General features: G+C 60.9%; 1 protein-coding gene and 1 pseudogene across 1 annotated transcript in view; one reads left to right on the forward strand and one right to left on the reverse strand.

Annotated features, from left to right (window-relative positions):
- SKI (SKI proto-oncogene) overlaps positions 1-18,336 on the forward strand; it is a gene marked incomplete at its 5' end in the record, with an annotated part of 63,294 nt that overhangs the window by 17,812 nt on the left and 27,146 nt on the right. The gene's annotated exons all lie outside the window — the stretch shown is intronic.
- Positions 7,898-8,016, reverse strand: LOC112481704 (annotated as a pseudogene).

Below are 18,336 nucleotides of genomic sequence, written 5' to 3' on the forward strand. Positions count from 1 at the left end.
GGGCCCCTGCAGCGGCGTTTGCGCCCGGCACTGACGCGTCCTCCCTTCACTGACCTCAGGGCCGGGGCCGCCCTCGGCGTGGGCGCTCTGAGGAAAGACCGCGCGCACCCGGGTTCTCCGCGGCCTCCCGCACACACCAGCCTCGCCCCTCCTCCGGGGGCCTCGTGTTTGTTCCTGACGACATGTCCTCAGATGTGTGTACGTACCAGTGAGCGAGCCACGCGCCCCGCCGTCCGGCCGTCTGAGGCAGGCAGGAATAGGCCATTTTGAAAGGAAGAGGACGGTACTGGCCACTGCTTTCCGGTGGGTGCTCCGTGGCGGGCAGGACGGGGCTCTTGGCACACGTCGCCAGCACTTTCTGCTCTGAGGACCCAGTGCTGTCACTTGATGCCACCGTCCCACCCAGGGTCCGTTTCTGCACAGTGCATGTTGAACCTGACACCTTCCCTCAGACCCTTGAGGGGATGTGGCCCCGGGAGCCACGCCTGGGCGGGAAGGAACCCCAGAGGTGCCAGGCGGCCGTGGGGAGCGTGGCGGGCTGGGAGTGACCCGTCAGCAAAGCCCTTGGCCAGGCCTGGTTCTGGTGTTCCCTGTCCCTCGTGGACCAGAGTGGATGTCACGGACAGGATGCTTACTGCTGGAAGAGAAGCTTCTCCATTCTTGTAGACGCTCCGTCCTCAGGAATCACGGCCTCCCCGATGGTCGCCCCGGAGGGCTGTGCTCTTGCTGAGGAACCTCCCAGGCCCCACAGGCGCCCGACCAGGGGCCGTTTTCTTGCTGGGGTGGCCTTGCCCTCGCCGTAGGAGGCGCACACACTCGGCGCTGTCCCCCTGCTTTTCAGTCAGAGAAGGGCCTCGGCCCGTGGCGCCGAGAGCAGCGGTGACCGGGCCTCCCCGGGCCCTGGGCGAGCCCGTCCGGGACGGGCGGCGGAGATGGTGGGCCTGTGGCGTGGGACCGCCTTCGCGGGCCGCGAGCTGTCCTGAGCTGTGCCGTGTGTTCTTTGTCTCAGACGCCCCGTTCCGATGGCACGTTCATAAGTAGCCTCTGGTGGGTCCAGGGTGTCGGCTCTGTTTCCGTGAGCCATTGTGGTACACGTGGGAGTTGCTTATAGATTCTCAAGTATCTAGAAGGTCTGTCGTGCGGCCCAGCCGGGTGAACCTGCCCGGAGTGTTGGCTGCGTGGGCCTGAGCTGCTTGCGCTGCAGCCCGCTGGTCCTGCCTGCTGCCCGGGCCCCCGTCCGCTGCCCGTAGAGCGGCGTCGCCGGCTGTGCGAGCTGGCGGGCTTTGTTACCAGAGTTGGCGCTGATGGGAGGAACTGGCTCCAGGTCCTTTTGCCTCACCCCGGAGTGCACCAGTGCCCCTCCCTGTGCATCTCCATGTCACAAGGTGCTTGGGGGACCCTCACCCCACCATGGTCATCTCATTACCTCTGTGTCCTTTGAGCAGCCCTGAAGTGCTGCTATGTCCCAGGAATCACCACACTAAAAGCTCAAGATCTCATTTAGGTGTTTATTTGGTGGCTGTTTGTTTTAGTAGACCCTGTGCTCAGTCTGGACATGTTGAAAATACGTCCAGCTGTCGGACGGTCCTTGTGTGCACTCCTGGCCGTCGCTGCTCCCTCTGGGACGGGCTGTGCAGTCCAGCGGGTGGGCGCTGAGTTGGAATGTTCTTTTTGCTTCTGGTGTCCTCACGGGCTAGGCTGAGTTACTCTGGCTGTGACTCAGCATTTGCAGGTAGGATTGGGGGGGTTGGCACAGCCCTGGCGGTTCTTCCTTCAGATGCCTGTCCCTGCTTGGGCACAGGTGGCCTTTAGCCCCGCTGCCCAGTGAGACCTGCTCTGTCATGTGCTGGCAGATGTGACTGGTGCCCCTGCTCCCCAGGCAGGCTGACGTCGCTTCTCCGGGATTTGAGGGTTTGGTATTTGTTCATATCACGATGTTCCCTTTACCTTTCGTTGTTAAGGCGTCCACGGACGAGGTCTACGGCTAAAGGCTAACGCCACACACCGGGAGACCCTGTCCAGCCTCCCTCCTTGGACTCTGGCAGGGGCTTCCCATCGTTCCCCGCTCATCCTTCTGTGGACCCCCCATTTTTCCAGCACCTGCACTGGCGCTTCCGGCAGCCTGTGCCTGCCCGCTGTCCGGGCCCGTCCACATCCCCTGTCTCAGGTTTTGATAAATCCATCATTTGTGTCTATTATTATGACTGTGGGTCCTTGTTCAGCCCGAGCTGGTTAGGGGTTCTGACCCCACTTCCTGCCCACGTCATTCTTGGTCCCGCATCCTGACCTCACTTCCTGTCCGCCGCGGTTTTGGTCCTGCAGTTCTGACCTCACTTCCTGTCTGTTCCCCTTCGGTCCCGCGTTCTGACCTCGCTTCCTCTCGGGACACGGTCCTGTGTCCTGGAGTTGGCCCGCTCTTCTCTTAGCCTGCATAGTGTCATCCCTGGCCTCGTGTCCGAGCAGCGGTCCCCGTGCCCCAGAGGCCAGTGCACTGGACTGGGCAGGAGACCCGCCTCCTTCCTTTCCAGCCTGGCGCCTGGCAGGCGGCCGCACCGGCCTGGCGTCCGGTCCTGTGCTGGGCGCCCGTGTGCCCTGGTCCCCACGAGGCTCGTGCCCTTGGTGTCGGGACGCACTGGTCGTGGTCTCGGCCCCTTCCCTTCGGACCGTCCCCTGTCCGGCGGGCCTTCTGGACGTCCGCCCTCTGGCCGCGTGGCCCGGCGCGTGCGCCGTCTTCGTGGTGTTGCCGCGGGGCTTCCTCAGTGTCCCCTGTGCCCCTTGCTTCTTACCTGGCTGCGCTGAGGCCCGTGGTTTCGTTTTTAATTTCCAGACGCCCTCTTCGCTGTTTCTTTCGTGAGGCACCTGTTTCTGCGTCACGGACGCAGGAGCTGTCTCCCCGCCCCGGGGGTGCTAGCGACGGTGCGACAGTCTCTTCTGTCGGTTTCCCCTGACGTTCTCTGGTCGGTTCTGGCCTTCGGCCTCCGCGGGCAGCTCTCCCCACGCCGGTGATCGCGGAGCGCCCGGCCACGCCAGAGCCCGCGCGCCGACGGGCAGCGGTGGCGCGATGGGGCCGCCTGTCCCTGGTGCAGACGGGCCCGGGTTTGCTGCCGCGGGACTTGCCCTCCACCCCCTGCGGCGGCACCTTCTCCCCCGAGCTCCCCCCGTGGTTTCTGGGGGTCCTTCACCCGCCGTCACCGAGAGCAGGCGGTCCGGCGATCCTCGAGAGGACGGGGTCGAAGTCGTTTTCCTCCTCCGTCTGGAAACTGGTTTTCTTTCCTCGGTGCATTTTATTCTGTCTTCATGATCTGTCTCTGGATTCGCAAAAGGCTCTGACGCGTCACGCATTGAGGGGGGAGGGACGTGAGAGCTGCTTTAACACGACTGCCGTGAGAAGAATCCTCAGACAAGGGTTTATCTTCCCGCGCTGTCACCTTCCCCAGTGGAGCCCGGACACGTGGGACTCGCCGCCCGCACGGCCTGCACATTCCGTATCCACGGCCAAAAACGATGCCGATGGAGGTTTGCGGGGAAGACTCAGACCCCTCGCTCTCAGATCTGATCATCTCCACCTTCAGCCGTCGGAATGTGGAGTTGAGGATGTAAGCTGAGATGTTTTAGAATTGTTTTTTTAAAACGGATCGAAAACTCTTTGTCCAGGGGTGAGAAGACCCGCCCCAGTCATTTCGGTAACGGAGCTTTGTCGGGAGGGGCTCAAGCGCCTGTCTCCCGTCGCTGAGTTCTTCCCCGTGAGTGGTCTTAGTCAACTTAGGTTCTGTCGAGACCCACGGGGGCCAGCTCCCCTTCTGTCCAGTGTGCTTCGGCTTTGCTCATTCTTGGCTCTGGGTCAGTCCATCCCTATTGCCAGGTGTTCTAGACCAGCGGGTCTTAAACTCGACCTTCAGAATTCTTGAGACTAGAGCTTCTGCGTCTCACCCCCAGAGTTGCAGATTCCTGGATCTGAGGTGGGTCCTGAGAATTTGCATTTCTAATAATTTCCCAGGTGATGCCAAGAACCACACTGGGACCTCCCCTGAACCCAGCCCCACCTGTTTCTGTAAATAAAGTTTTATTGGCTCACAGCTCTCCGTCTGTGTCATATTGCCTGTGGCTTTTGCCCGACGGCAGCAGCCTTGAGTTTTGAGAACACGTGGCCCACAAAGGCACAAATACTTGTGATTTGGCACTTTGCAACAAGAGCTTGCTGACTCCTGGTCTAGAGAAAGACAGGGCTTCACGTGATACTACAGTATCCCTGTGAACCTTTTTGGGACGGAAAAGGATATGCTTGGGGTCAGTCGTAGAAATGGTAGCCTGATGCTGCTGGTTTACGGTTGTCATTGAGCTGTGGAGATTGTTTAAAGCTACAGAACAAAGGAATCCTGGAATGCAAAGGGTCCAATTGGGATCATTGCTGTCTGGTTATTTTTTTATTTTTACTTTTTAGGCGAGGCGACCCTTGATTGACCTCACAGATTGCGAGGACCTTGTCAGCTTACAATCCCTTATTTTTTTAGTTTTTACATCCACAGCACCCGGTCTTCCTAGGTGGTCTCCCATCCAAGTACTAACCAGGCCCAACCCTGCTTAGCTTCTGAGAGTCTAGTTATTTTTAAAAACAACTTTTTAGAAGCGTAATTGACATAATAGCTACACGTAAAGTGTGCAGGTTGATAACTTTGACACACGTGTACACATGTAAAACTCACTGCGGTCAAGATAAGGAGCTTGTCCACCACCTCAGGTGCCCCTGTGCCCCCGCGATTCCTCCCTCTTGCCCACCCCGAGCCCCACCCTCAGGCAGCCCCTGATCAGCTTCCTGTCACTATAGCTGAGTTCGCCTTCTCTGGAGCATCATAGAGACGAACCCCGTGTTTCGGTCCCATGTCTCCCATTCAGCGTGATTGTCTGGGCGTCTTCCACGTGCTTGCGTGTGGCAGTCTCCGTTTGTTTTGCCGCTGGGCACTGCTCTCTCCTGTGGATCTGTCTCAGCGCGTATCCATTCCCCGGTCGCATTTCACGTTCCTGGCTGTCGCGTGCAGGTCTCTGGGCCACGCCGTTTTATGCCCTCGGCTGTGTCCCTAGCCGTGGAGTGGCAGGCCCGTGGATTTATTCGTGTTTCGCTTGGGAGAGCCAGGGTGTCGTCCGAAGCGCCTTCGCCTGCTGCCCGGCGGCGCGCATTCTGGGTCCTGCACACCGCACGGTGCTCGGTGCGCACGGCCCTGTCGGCGTCAGCGGCGCGACTGCACTTCACCGCGTTCCCCTCACGACTCGCCGCTGGTGGCGTCTCTGCACGTGCTTCGTCACGTGTCTGCTGCGGTAAAGCGTCTGTTCTGACGCCTGCCCATTGTTTTAAATTGAGTCGTTGGCTCACTGTTGAGTTTTAAGAGCTCTTTACTTACCCTGCAAGTTCCTTTTTATGTTCATATTTCGTGAAAACTTTCCGTGGCTTTCATTTTTCTTAATAGCGGCTTTTGAAGAGTAGAATTTAAAATTTTTGGTCCACTCCAGTTTATCAGTTTGTTCTTCTGCATTGGGCTTTTGGCGTTCCAGCCGAGAAGTCTTTGCCTAAGTCGAGGTCACAAGGATTCTCTCCTGTGTTTTCCAGACGTTTTGTCGTTTTAGAGTTTACGTTTGGGTCTGTGATCTGTTCTGAGTTAGCGTTTTGGGCGCGATGCAGGTGTGCGTCCACGTACGTGCTTCCGCGTGCCAATGTCCAGGGGTCCCGGCACCCTTTGTCATGAAGACCGTTCTCTGCTGGATTATCTTTGCACTTTTGTCAAAAACCAGTTGTCCATATGTGTGCGGGTTTATTTCTGGACTCTGTTACGTTCAATGGGTCCGTCAGTCTATATTTACATCAGTACTGCGCTGTTTTTATTACGGCTTCATAATTCTTACAATTGGGTGATATCAACTCTCCAACTCTGTTCTTCTTCAGAATTGTTCTATTCTAGGTCCTCCGCATTTCCACATGGATTTTAGAATCAGTTTGTCAGTGTTTGTGAAGAGAAGCTTGCCGAAGCTTCGATGGGGTCCGCGGGCTCGTGGATGACTCGGGCGGGACCGCCGTCTCGGCCATGTTGGGTCGTCCAAGGTGCGGCCAGGTGCGGCCTCCCTTGTTACACCGAGTTCGCTTTGTTTCGAAGCGCTTCACAGATGGTGCGTTTTTCACAAATTCAAGGCAAGACCCTCCACCAGCGGAAAGATGCCAGCTCGCTCCGGTCTGGGGCCGAACCCACAGCATCTCTGAGGTGCACCCGTGTGTCACCCCACTTCTTTAAGTTGTTTTTAATTTTTCAGCAATGTTTTATAGTTTTCAGTGCGCAGATCTTTAATTGATGTCTCTTGTCAGATTTACTCATTTATCTCCAAGTTTTTCTTTTTCTTTTTTTCGGTGTTATTATTAGTATTGTTTTCAACATTGAAGTTCGTGGTTAAAAGTTGCCGGCGCTGCTGATCTCTGTGTGCTGCTGGCCTCGTCCTTGTAACTGACTCACTTCTTGGTTCTAGCAGCTTTTCGGTGACTGTCAGGTTTTCCGCCTAGATGATAACGTCCCCTGCGAGTAGAGACGGTTTCGCCTCTCCCTCTCCCGTGTGGACGCCCTCTGTGCCCTTGCCCGCTCGGGGTGGGCCCTCGGCGCTGCGGATGCGAGTGGCGAGGCCGCCCCTCGCCGTCCGGGGTTGCGGTGGGTCTGCAGCGTCTGTCTCGTTGGATGACGACGTCCCTGCAGCTCCAGTCCGTCTGCACGGGCCAGGAACAGGTGTTGGATTTTGTCAGCTGCCGCTTCTGTGTTTAGCCGTGTCTTCCTTTTTTGGTTTATTGGTGCGGCGAGTTACACTGGCTGATTTTGAATGCGGCTCGCCTTTCATTCCTGGGACAGACCGCCCCGGCCACGGCGTGTCGTGGCCTTTCTGAACATCCAGTTTGACTCGCCAAAATTTTGTTTGTGATTTTTGCATCGATCTTCATGAGCGATCTCGGTCTGTAAATTTTTCGTTTTGTTTTTTGTCCTTGGAACGTCTTTGTCTGGTGTGGATGTCGTAGGAGCGTTGGGACTATTTGGGAGGTGTTCTCTAACGTTTTCGGAAAGACACGTGGCAGCACTTAGCGCCGAAGCCCGCTGCGTCTGGAGGTTTCATTGTGGGAATTGTTTTCAGACACGTAGAGCGACGCGGGCTGTCTGCTCTCGATTTTGAGAGTCGTTTGCGTTTACAGGTAATTGCCCCGTTCGTCTAACTGGTCGGGTTTGCCAGCATGAGGTCGTTCATGTTTCCTCGCTGTCCTTTCGGTACCTATAGAAATCTGCGGCCGCGTCGCCCTTCACGGTCCGGCCGCTGGTCATTTTTCTTTTCTTCCGGCTCAGTCTGCTTAGAGCTTTATCAATTGTACTGATTTTCTCCAAGAACCAGTTTTGGGTTTCACTGAGTTTCTGTTGTCTTTTTGTTTTCGATCTCGTAGGTTTATACTCTGATCTTAATATTTTCCTTTATTTGGCTTACTTTAGGCTGAATTTGCTTTTTTCTACTTTCCTAAGTTGGAAGCTGAGTTATTTATTGGAGACTTTCATTTTTTTCTAATAGAAACGTTTTGTTTTCTTCTAAGTGCTGCTGTTTTAGGGGCATCCCGCAGATTCCAATGTGGAGCGTTTTTATTTTTACTCAGTTCAAAGTACGTTTGGCCCTTGAACAACAATGCGGTTTGAACTGTGCGGGTTTGCTTACACGCGGACTTTCCCAGTAAATCCAATGAATGTGTTTCCTCTTACGTTTTTCTTCATAACGTCGTCTTTTTTCCAGCTTACTTTTTTTTTTTTTAAGGCAAGATAACCCTTGGTTGACCTCACAGATCGCAAGGACCTTGTCAGCTTACAATCCCTTATTTTTTAATTTTCTTTTTTTACGCCTACAGCACCCGGTCTTCCTAGGCGGTCTCCCATCCAAGTACTAACCAGGCCCGGCCCTGCTTGGCTTTCGAGATCAGATGGGATCGGGCGTGTTCAGGGTGACACGGCCGTAGTGTTCCCACTTACTTTATTGTAAGAGTACAGTGCATGATACACACGACATGCGAAATCTGTGGTACCGACTGCTTCTGTGACCCGCGAGGCTTCGGGCGACAGTAGGCTGTTAACAGTTGAGCGTTGGAGAGTCCGTTGTACGGCTCGGATTCGGCGGTGTGGGGGTCGGTGCCCCTGATCCCTGCCGGTTTGGGGGCCAGCTGTGCTTGCTGACCTCTGGACCACGTGGGTCGCTTGGGCCCAGAGTGCTCCCTGCGCCGGGGGACCCTGTGGGGGCGGGTGTCCGCGCCCGTCGGTCGGGTCACGGCGTCGATGCTGCTGTTCGGGTCTACCACGTCCTTGCCGATGTTCTGCTTCCGCTCTACCAGTTATCGACGAGAGCGCTGGAATGTTTCGGTACACTTGTAGGTTTGTCTGTGCAGACGCTCACGCATTTTGTGCCTTTGTCGTGGGGGCGTCCGTGTTTATGGTTTTTACTTGGCCCTTTTATTCAATGTGAAATTATCCTCATCGAGCCCGGTTAACATCCTTTGCTCTGAAGTCTCCTTTATCTGGTACCAGTCTAGCCGCTGCTCTACAGCCGTGCCTCCGTGGACGGCTCCGATCCCGTGTGATCGTGGACACTGAGCGGGGTTGGGCCTGGTTAGTTCTTGGATCGGAGCCCTCCTGGGAAGACCAGGTGAAGTAGGTGTGAAACAAAACCACACGCACGTAGCTCTCCCAGCTCGCTTCTGGCCGTCGTGCGCGCGGCACGTCTTTTTCTGTGTGTCCACCCTCCCTGCGTCTCTGTGTTTCGGATGGTTTCCGGCGGGCCCCGCGTTCAGCGGGTGTTGCCACTGGTAACGCGTACTGCGATCTGAGGTTGGCTTTGGCTCTTTCATCTCGCTCGTTTTCTCCTTGTTTCTGTTTCATGGTTTCTGCTCCCTTTCGTGTTAACTGAATGCCGCTTATGGCCCCGTCGACTTCCTGTCAGCGTGTTCGCCGTCCTCACTTTCACGCCTCGGATGGCTCGCCACCTGCGGCCGTCTGCTGTCGGTGACCGCCTGGCACTCCACCTGCGCCGAGGACTTCCCTGCAGAGTCTCCGTGCTTTCCCTCCTGGCTTTTTGTCACCGTGCAGTGTGCTGTGTCACACGTGTCGTGAGCCACGCAGTGCGTCGTTGAGCGATTACATAATCACTCTTCAGGGCGCTTGATAAGGGAAGATGAGGTAGAGCCGCCTGTGTGGTCGCCGCTGCTGGTCCCGCGGGTCCCTTTCTGTGGATGAAGGTTTCCATCCGGCCTCGTTTTCTTTCTGCCCGGAGGGCGGGTGCCTCTGACGTCCCGCGTCAGCGTGGTCCGCGGCGGCGAGCGTTTTGTGCCTGAAGCGTCTGCATCTCCCCTTTGCTTTGGAAAGACATTCGCAGTGGGAGGGAACTCGAGGTTGGCAGCCTTTTCCCTGGAGGACGTCGACTTGCCGCCCTTCCTCTTCACAGGCCGCCTCCAAGCTCTTTGCTTGTCACTCGTTTTGAGCATCTTGCTTATGATTTACTTTGCTGTAGTTTTCTTTAGATGACGTGTTCGGGGTTTATTGAGTTTTTCAGAGTTTACAGTTTTTGTGAAGTTTGGAAGATTTTGGGCCACTGCTTTTATAAAGCCTCCCCGCCCCCGCCGGACAGTTCGGTTGCCCACAGCTGGGCCCTTTTCAGCAGCCCCGGCCTGCAGATGTGTGTGCTCCTCGTTCTTTCGGACTCTCCGTCTGTGTGTCGTCTCGGGCAGTTCCTGAGACCGTGTGTCCAGGCTCCTCGTCTCCGCGCGGCCGGGCTGCCGTCCCGTCCGGTGTAGCTTTCTCTCAGGCACTGGTTTCCTCTCTAGAGGTTTGACAGGACCGTATGGTGCTGTCTGTGTCTCCGAGGTTTGGAACGTGTGGGATGCAGCTTTGATGACGGTTCTAATGTTCTTCGTAAACTCACACGTCTGCGTCAGTCGGTTCTGGTTCGTCTCAGTGGATTGAGGATTCTCCTCGTGTAGTTCATGTTTTCCTGCTTCTTTGGCTACACTTTGAAATTCCCCTGTTTGGGCGCTGTGTGTTTCTGAGTTTCCGTAGACCTTCTCGAGCGCTGCCCTGAAGTGCCCTCGAGCTCCTTAGAGGTCGTTTGATCCTTCCAGTGTTCGCTCTTAGGACTTTTAGGCGGGCCCAGAGCAGTGCCCCTTCTGGGGCTAATTACTCCCCGTCGTTTTGGCAAAGCCTTCCGAGTTGCCGGCACCCCAGGAATTCTGAGGTCTTCCAGCCTGCCTGGTGGGAACGTGCTACGCACCGCAAGGTGCACGCACCCCAGCCCGCCTCCCCCAGTCCTCTCTGTGGCCCTTTCGCTGTGCCGAGCCGTCCCCGCACCTGCGCCCTGCAGGCCTGGCTCTCTGTGCCGCGCCGCCCCTCCCCTCCGCCGCGCCAGCTGCGGACTCCGGCCGCATGGCTGCCCCGATCCTTCGGCTCCTTCCACGCGGGTCCCCTCCCTGTGCCACGGCCTGGACACTCGAGGCAGTGAGCTGGGGCGGTCGGAGGGCTCGCCGTGATCGCTTCTGTCTCTTGGGAGTCGTCCTCTTCCCCGAGGGCGGCTGTCTCTGGGATCTCATCTGGGTGTTACCTATCCCAGGTAGGGTGCCTGGTCCCTGGTCCCCCATCTTGGCTGCAGGTGGGGCCTCTGCTGCAGTGTGGCTGTTGCCCCATCACAGTTGACTTCGAGCTTCTCTAATCGGGCACCGTCTTCACAGACAACACCGGGAAGCGAGATTAAAGATAAAAAGAGCTGCTGTCACCTCACTCGACACAAGCATCGGCAGCACAGTGGGGGCCTCTGGGAGAGAGGGGCGCCAGCCGCCGGGGTCCGGGGCCACCACCACAGAAACCGAGACGGACCCCAGACTCCGGGGACACGTCCTTGGGGGTGGGCTCGGCTCACGGGAGGGGGCGCAGCCCACGGAGCTCCGAGCGGGAAGTTCCGAAGCTGCCGACTTTGCTGACTGGCACGTCCATTGTGAGCGGACGCGCTTTCCGCCCTGCGGTTCCGGCCGCGCTGCGCTGCTTTGTTCGCCTCATCACCGCCTTTTCACTGGGAGTCGGCCCGGGTGGCGAACAAAGCCCGTGATTTTGCCTATTCAGACGGCAGCTGCGTCGAGCCGCGCGTAACCGCTGGAGTGACAGGCTCGGCGCCCGCGCACCCAGTGACACCCGTGAGCGCGGGCCCGGCGTCTACATCCCCAGTGACACCCGTGAGCGCGGGCCCAGCGTCCGCATCCCCAGTGACACCCGTGAGCGCGGGCCCGGCGTCCACATCCCCAGTGACACCCGTGAGCGCGGGCTCGGCGTCCGTGCGCCCAGTGACACCCGTGCTGACAGCTGAGGAGCAGGCTGTCGGGGAAGCGAGGCCACCAAGTGCCACTGAGAACTCAGCTTGCGCAGACACAGGCCCACCGCGTCGGTGCGTGTGGGGATTCCCCGTGTGGTCCCTCCACAGGAGGCGGCGGGACGGGGCGGGGCGGTGGCGATGGCCGCAGCCTGTCCTGTGGGTGTAGTCACATTCGATACATTTGTCTCCAGCCTCTTCCAGGCTGAGGGCTGGCTCATGGCTTTGGGATTTGGCCCGCCTGAGGGCAGCGCTGTGGTCTCAGGAGGCACCGTGGCATGGGGACTTGCGGGACGCACACATCAGCACTGTGTCTTGCGCCCGTGTGCGGGGTGCCGGGCAGCGGCCGGAGCACCGGGAAAGGCGTGTTCTTGGTGGGGGAGGGGCACGCCACGCCACGTGGCCCCTGGCGTCTCAGCCCCGCTTCGGAGCACACAGCAGTGGGCCTGTGGCCTCCTTGCTCCCGGTCACAGGTCCGCCGGGCTGTTCCCTGAGCGGAGTCCTCCAGGTGAGAGGAGGCTCCACGCCTTTGGGGACTTGCTAGGAGGCTCAGGCGTCGGCTCACCTGTCGCGCTTGCATCAGAGGACGCGGAAGGCTGGAGACCTTTCTGAGCAGCCTGGGTTGACCTCAAGCTCTGCGGTTGGCTCCGTGCTCTGCGGTCACTGTTTTGACACAGAGGAGACAGTGACCACTGTCATCGCCTGAGTGCCGGGTGGAGGTTTTCCAGGCAAGGTGGCCACCCCATCCGGCCACCAGCCCCCTCAGTGGACGTGCGTGCCCCTAGAGGCCCTGTCCCAGGGGGTCGCGGCTCAGGACCCTCCTGAGGGTGCTGCGCTGAGCAGTTGTCCCTCCCCCAGGTGTGCCTGACTGGCCTGGCCCTGGGAGTCTCCCCAGCTTGTTGCTGCCATTCCGGGTCTCAGCAGCTGGCTGTCACCGCTGTGCTGCAGCCCAGTGTACACCTGTACCCATACTCTCCAGGCTCTGGCTGACTAGCTAGGTGCTGGATCAGTGCCTTGCATGAGCACACCTGGGTGTCACATGAGGGATGGGGGCTGCTGCTGGGGGTCGGCCTTGACCACGGGTTGCATCTGCGTGCAGAGTAGGGCGCCCAGCACGTGGAGGTGGGCGGGAATCTCGGCCGGTCTGCATCTGGCTGCTCGGGGTATTCTGTTCGCCCAGCCAGCCCTTTGCTGTGGCAGTGGGACCCTCGGGCTCACAGATGCCTGGGAAGTCGTGTCTGGGTGCACAGGGTCGCGTCTGGTGTCCCCGGGCAGAGCCAAGCTGACTACAGGGCGGCTACAGGGCAGGAGGCTGTGAGTGCTGCAGATGACAAGGGCGGGCCGGGCTGGCGAGGACCCCAGCCCACCCACCTACCTACAGGTCCCTCTGGGAGGACGTCCTGAGCCGTATTTGATTGGGCGGGGTGGGGGTGACCTGCTGCTGGGTGTCGGGTGTCACAGTACAGCGCTCCCCCCCTAGCTGGCCAGGGTGTCGTTTGACCCCATTTGCTCGCAGAGGCTGTAGAGCAGGAGGCTGCGGGGGCTCAGCGGAGGGGGACCCCCTGTTTTGTCGGGGAGGGGTGCACGGCCTGGAAGAGGGTCAGAACTGGTCGTGTTGATGCCGAGGCCCACCGGCCGGAGTGTAGGATGCACATGGGGAGCTGACCCGTGTTTGGCAGTGTTGGGGGTCCACCCGCCTCTTCTGGCGGTGACCTGCGCGGTTCCGGTTTAGCTGTGCCAGCCGCGCTGGGACTGTGGCATGGTTTGCCGTTGAGGGTTCTGGAAGCGCCCACCTGACTGCGCATGGCCCTCCTCGGGTCCTGCTGTGATGTCTGTGCTGTACCTCTGGGCAGTGTGCCCTGTAGGCCGCACAGAGCCTCGTGTCAGGGAGGGTTGGGGGCCAGCGTGGTAGGGGCGGGCCTGGCGAGGGCCCCGCACCTCCATCCGAGTGAGTTGGGGAGCCTGGGCGCTTCCATCCTACGATCCTTTCTCCCCATTCACCTCTTTGAGGGAGGGCTCGGGTTCGAGGCTCTGCTATCAGTGCTGAGTGACAGTGACATTCGTGGTGACCTGGAAGTGAGACTGCACACGGGGTGCTCAGAGTGACCGCCTGAGACCTGTCTGTCCGTCTGTCCTTAGGCACGTTCCGTGGGCCTCAGTGCGTGCTGGGACCATCCTTGTGGGAGAGCAGGCTCTGCCACGTCTGCTCTTGTGACCTTGTCCCACTCGTCCCAGACAGCGTGGTGCTCGTCATCGTCACAGCTGTGGGGAGAGCGAGCGGGGGCGTCGGGCGGGCGCCCTCCCCAGGAGTGCGCGGGTTCCCTTTGCTCCTGGAAACCTGCCCCGGGGTCCACACGGCTTCGCTTTCTTCCTCGCCTGTTGGCGGTGACGCTCGTGCTGAGCCGAGGGAGCAGCGAGGTTTGGGGTGGGCGTGCGAATCAGCGCCCTCAGCCCCTGTGCACAGACCCGCCTCCCGCGGGGCCGTCTCCGGGCCTGTAGCTGCTGCTCGAGTGGAGACCAGATGTGGTCTCACTGCAGAGGCGCCTGTCAGGGTTGGGACCCTCGGCTGGATGGCACCTGCTGGGGCCATCGTCGCCCGTCGTACCCCTGTTCACGTCCGGTGGGTTTGGGTTCTTTTCCGTTCTCACGTGAGTAGGTCTGGGAGACATTGGTGACCCACGGCAGCCCCTCCCGGACGTGGGGGTGTGGCCACAGGTCCAGGGCTCTGTCCCCGCTGATGAGAGGTCAGGCGGTCACAGTGGGCGATGAGGCCTGCGGGCCCTGGGCCGCCATCTGGTGATTGTAAAACGGGCAATCCACATTTTGGAGGGGCGGCGGGGGAGCAGAGTGCAGACGGCGGCGGCCGCCCCTCGCTCCCGGGCAGACACCTCCGGGCCTTTTTCTCCGCTGTCTGTGCCGAGGGTGAAAAGTTCAAGCCGTCCGTCCGTCCGGTCTGCAAAAGGAGCCGGGGTGGGGCAGAGGGACACACCACCTCCTTTCCTTTGGGTCTGGGATTCTGGGGGGGCAGAGCAGGGCCGGTCGATGGCTGGAAATCCCTGAGCAGACCAAGCGGGCCGCGTGCGCTTTGCAGAACTCGGCCGGGCCAGCCTAGGAGGGTTCTCAGGGAGCAGACTAGTTTATGGGCCCCCCACCCAGGGCTGCGTGGGATCACTGTCCACCGCAGATGACGCCTCGGGTGTCGGTTGGGGGAGCATGCGGACTGCTGAGGTCGGTGGCCCTCACGCTGCTACCCCGCTCCCCATCCGAAGGCTCCAGGTGGGGTCACCTGCCCCCAGCTGTCTGCCGTGGCAGCCGGGGAGCTGGAGGGGGACAGCATCCTTCTTGTGGGGTAGGAGTTGGGCTGCACGTGAGAGCGACCGGCACTTGTCTCCTTGCGAGCCTTCCTTTTCGAAGGGTGTCTTCAGTGTCCCGTCGCCCAGTTCTCGGGGATGAGGGGCTGGCTGGTCTGCGGACTCGCAGCTGAGGTCGGGCCGGGGCTTTGTGCTGCGGCCGCCTCACAGCCTCGCAGAAGCCTTTGTTCCGCCGGCAACCCCGCCCCCGCCCCCGGCCTGGCCGGCCAACCCTCAGGGGCCAGAAGGTGCTGTTGACATTTTTTGATGGCCTGAGAGGCCGCTGCCTGAGAAGCGCTGCCTGACGAGGATGCCAGAAAGCCCAGCCCCTTCCTAGAAGGGGACCCGGTCCCCAAGACAACAGGCAGCGCAGCGCTCCCTGGATGCGGGCGCACCGTGGGGGGGGTGCTCGCCTCTTTCGCTTGTTCCTTTTCCTCCCGGGGGGCACTGGCCCCCACAGGCAGGCACAGGGCCAGTGGAGCCGCGGGGTCTGGGGAGGGGGCTCTCCTGGCCATTGGGGACACCCGCCTCCCGCCCCCTCGCTGTGCTCCGGCCTGGGCCCTGTGGAGCGGCGGGGTCAAAAGGTCACTGCCCTGGTTTTTATGGCCGCCTCCTGCGTTCTCACGACCCCGCGCCCTCCACGGAGTCGGACGGGGCTGGAGCTCTGACGGGCTTTTCAGGGCATGGAAAACACTCTGAAAGGTCTGAATCGAAAGTCACCAAGGTGAAACGTCTCGGTAGCTCAGAAATGGCGTCCGGAATTGAGAGAAAACACACGCGTACACTTCGAGGCTTAGGGCAGAGAATCCGGAGGAGCTGGGCCGGCACCGCCTCTAATTCTGAAGTGGAGTGACGTGGGGGGGGCAGTCCCCAGAGCCCTCTGTCCCGTGGGGCTGCGGTGAGGAGGGTGCCCTTGTCCGTGGGACCGGCGCAGGCCCGGAAGCCCCTGTGTCTCTCTGTAGAGTCGTGAGCGTGGGGGTGTCTGCGTTGTCCCCCGTTGTCCCAGATCGCGGATCCGAACCCCGCCGCGTCCGGTGAATGCTGCCTGGGTGGATTCCCCGCGTCACCAAAGCTGAAGGTGACCGTTGCTGTGCATGCCGGTCCACCGCGCTGGAGGCTGCAGCCGCGGCGCCCCGTCTCCCCGGACCCCAACGCGGGGCGCGTGCTTTGCTCATAGTGCGAGAGCCGGGACCTTTGTAAACAATGCCGCGTGCGCCCTTGTCCTGCAGCCCTCTGTGACCCGGCACCCCGGGCGCTCGGTCTGCTGCCGCTTCCGGGGGAGCCGGGGGCAGGAGCACCAGGCCTTAGATCGGGGAGCTGCCCTGCCTAGCGGCGGGGACACCAGCCACGGTCGGAGGGGTGCCTGAGAACACAGACAGCCCGCCTCCAGGAAGACGTGTCAGGTGGCCCAGATGTCCAGCCCAGGCTCTCCCAGATGACCCCTGAGGCCATCTGGTCCTTTCTCCCCTACCTGTCGAGGAGCCCACGGCACCCACTTGGGACTCAGGCCCAGCCAGGCGCCAGGCAGATTCTTGGGCCCGCTGAGGTGGAGGGACGGTGCATTCTCTGTCCCGGCACCTGCTTTGTGGGTGAAGAGATGGCGGCCCCACGGCCCCTCGTGAGCCCCGCTGCGGGCGGAGAGGGCGGGGAGGGCCAGCGGGGCCGCCTTCTCTCTGCGCCCGCAGTGTGCCTCGTGGTGTCGGCGCACTGGCCCCGGCACTTGGTGCTGCGGTCACACCGCAGCCAGGCCTCCTGAGGCACACGGCCTTGGGGCAGCTGTGGCACGGCGAGAATGGGTGTCGTTTCTGGTGTGTCCCCACCAGCCGGGGTAGCTGGCCAAGCCGGCCAGGGCCCTGACCACGGCTTTGTGCCTGCAGGCCACTCTGGCCAGGTGCCATGGGAAGGAGCCTCGGACGTAGGCGTCAGAGATGTGACAAGTGGCTCGGCTGTGTTCTGGTCGGGGAAGCGTCCGTGCGGGTTTGTATTTGTGGCCCTCTCTTCACCCTGGGATGTCAGCTGCCTCATCTGGGACGTGGACAAGCTGACGGGGGCCGGTGAGGGGCGGTGCTGGGCAGCGTCCAGGCAGGGACTGGTGGCGCCTTGGCTTCTCGGCCCGCTTGTCTGGGAGAAGTGCCCTGGGCGCCAAGTGTGGCCTGATGACCAGGGCTGTTTGGGTCTGGGGGAGCCCAGAGTGACCGCCACCACAGAACTCCGTTCAGGCCCTGGGCTCTGGAGGGAGCCGTTGTGGTTTCTCCTTGCGTGGGGCCTGGTAGCCAGAGGTGTGCAGGGCGCGGTGGGCTCCAGAGTGGGGGGCGGCCACGTGCTCCATGCTCCAGAGTGGGGGGCGCACAGAGCTGCGGGAGGGGCAGGGACTGTCTGTCAGCTGTCTGTCCTTCTGCTCTGTTTGCTGGGAACAGGTAAACAGGCCATGGGCCGGAACGCTAAGTATTTGAGGAACCGCCCCTTGTACCTCTGTCCTGGTTCCTGTGTGCGAACTTCCAGAGTGTTTCCTCGGCGAAGCCTGAGTGCACGTCCCCGTGATCGGGCACAGACGGCGCCACACACGCACGTCCTTCCGTCTGCTCACACGATCCCCGAGGGCGACGTCCACGCTGTGGCCATGTGTGTTCTAGCATGTGGGTGCCCGCCCCCAGCATGGCGGCGCCAGCGGTGCCTGGCCGCATGGGCCCCTTCGATGGCAAGGTGGGCCTTGCCGCTCGGCGCCGGGACGCAGGCGGATGGTGGTGTCAGGATGGCCGTGGACGGGGGGCGGGCTGTTCCTAGGCCACGGGCTGAGAGCACGGACGTGGCCCCGACCCTCCCCCGCTGGCGGCACACGGCAGCGCCCACCCGGGGCGTGGCACCGTGGTCCCGGCTCGTCTTTGCCGCCAGCCTTTCCAGGTCCCTTGTGGGCCCGGGTGCCTCACACCTTCAGGGCATAAGCAGTCCCGCGGGGGCACCGAGACCTTCTCCAGCCTGCTGGCCAGGTTCACCTCCACAGCCCCACCTGTGAGAAGGGCCGCATGAGACAGTGACACCCGGGGCGGAGGTGAGCGTCCAGTGTGGACGTGCTGGCCTGGGGCCCGCCCTGCATGCGGACAGTGGGAGCGTGTCGTCTGGCCTCGGGCATGCAGCTCCGACGAGTCCCCTCGGGAGGTGACGTTTCCTGAAATCACAGCGGTCCCTGGGGGTTGGCGGGGGTCTGCCACGAGGTGGACGTCTGTGGCACCTTGAGGGTGCAGTGGAGGGCGGGCCGTGCGGGGACAGGTGTGGTGGGGCCAGGGGCACGCGGTGGCCCTCCAGCCCGCGCTCAGGCTGAGGCGTCCGGGCTTGCGGGCGTAGGTGAGGGGGCCAGTTTTCTCTGACATGCCCTTGCGGGGGGGTCAGCCCAGGGTGCGTGGGCAGCTCTGCCCTGTCCCAGTCCCCCAGCCCTGCGGCAGGAGTGGGGATGGAGGAGACATGGTGTTTCTAGAAACATTCTACCGTGCCTTTAAATGTTGGCCGGAAGGAAGCCGCTGAGGGGCCCGGGTGGGGGACGGACCCAGCAGCCACAGGCGCACCGCAGGCTCCGTGGGAGAGTCCTGCGCGC

Source organism: Pteropus alecto, unplaced genomic scaffold (assembly GCF_000325575.1).
Source record: "Pteropus alecto unplaced genomic scaffold, ASM32557v1 scaffold700, whole genome shotgun sequence".
In the NCBI taxonomy this organism is placed as follows: domain Eukaryota; kingdom Metazoa; phylum Chordata; class Mammalia; order Chiroptera; family Pteropodidae; genus Pteropus; species Pteropus alecto.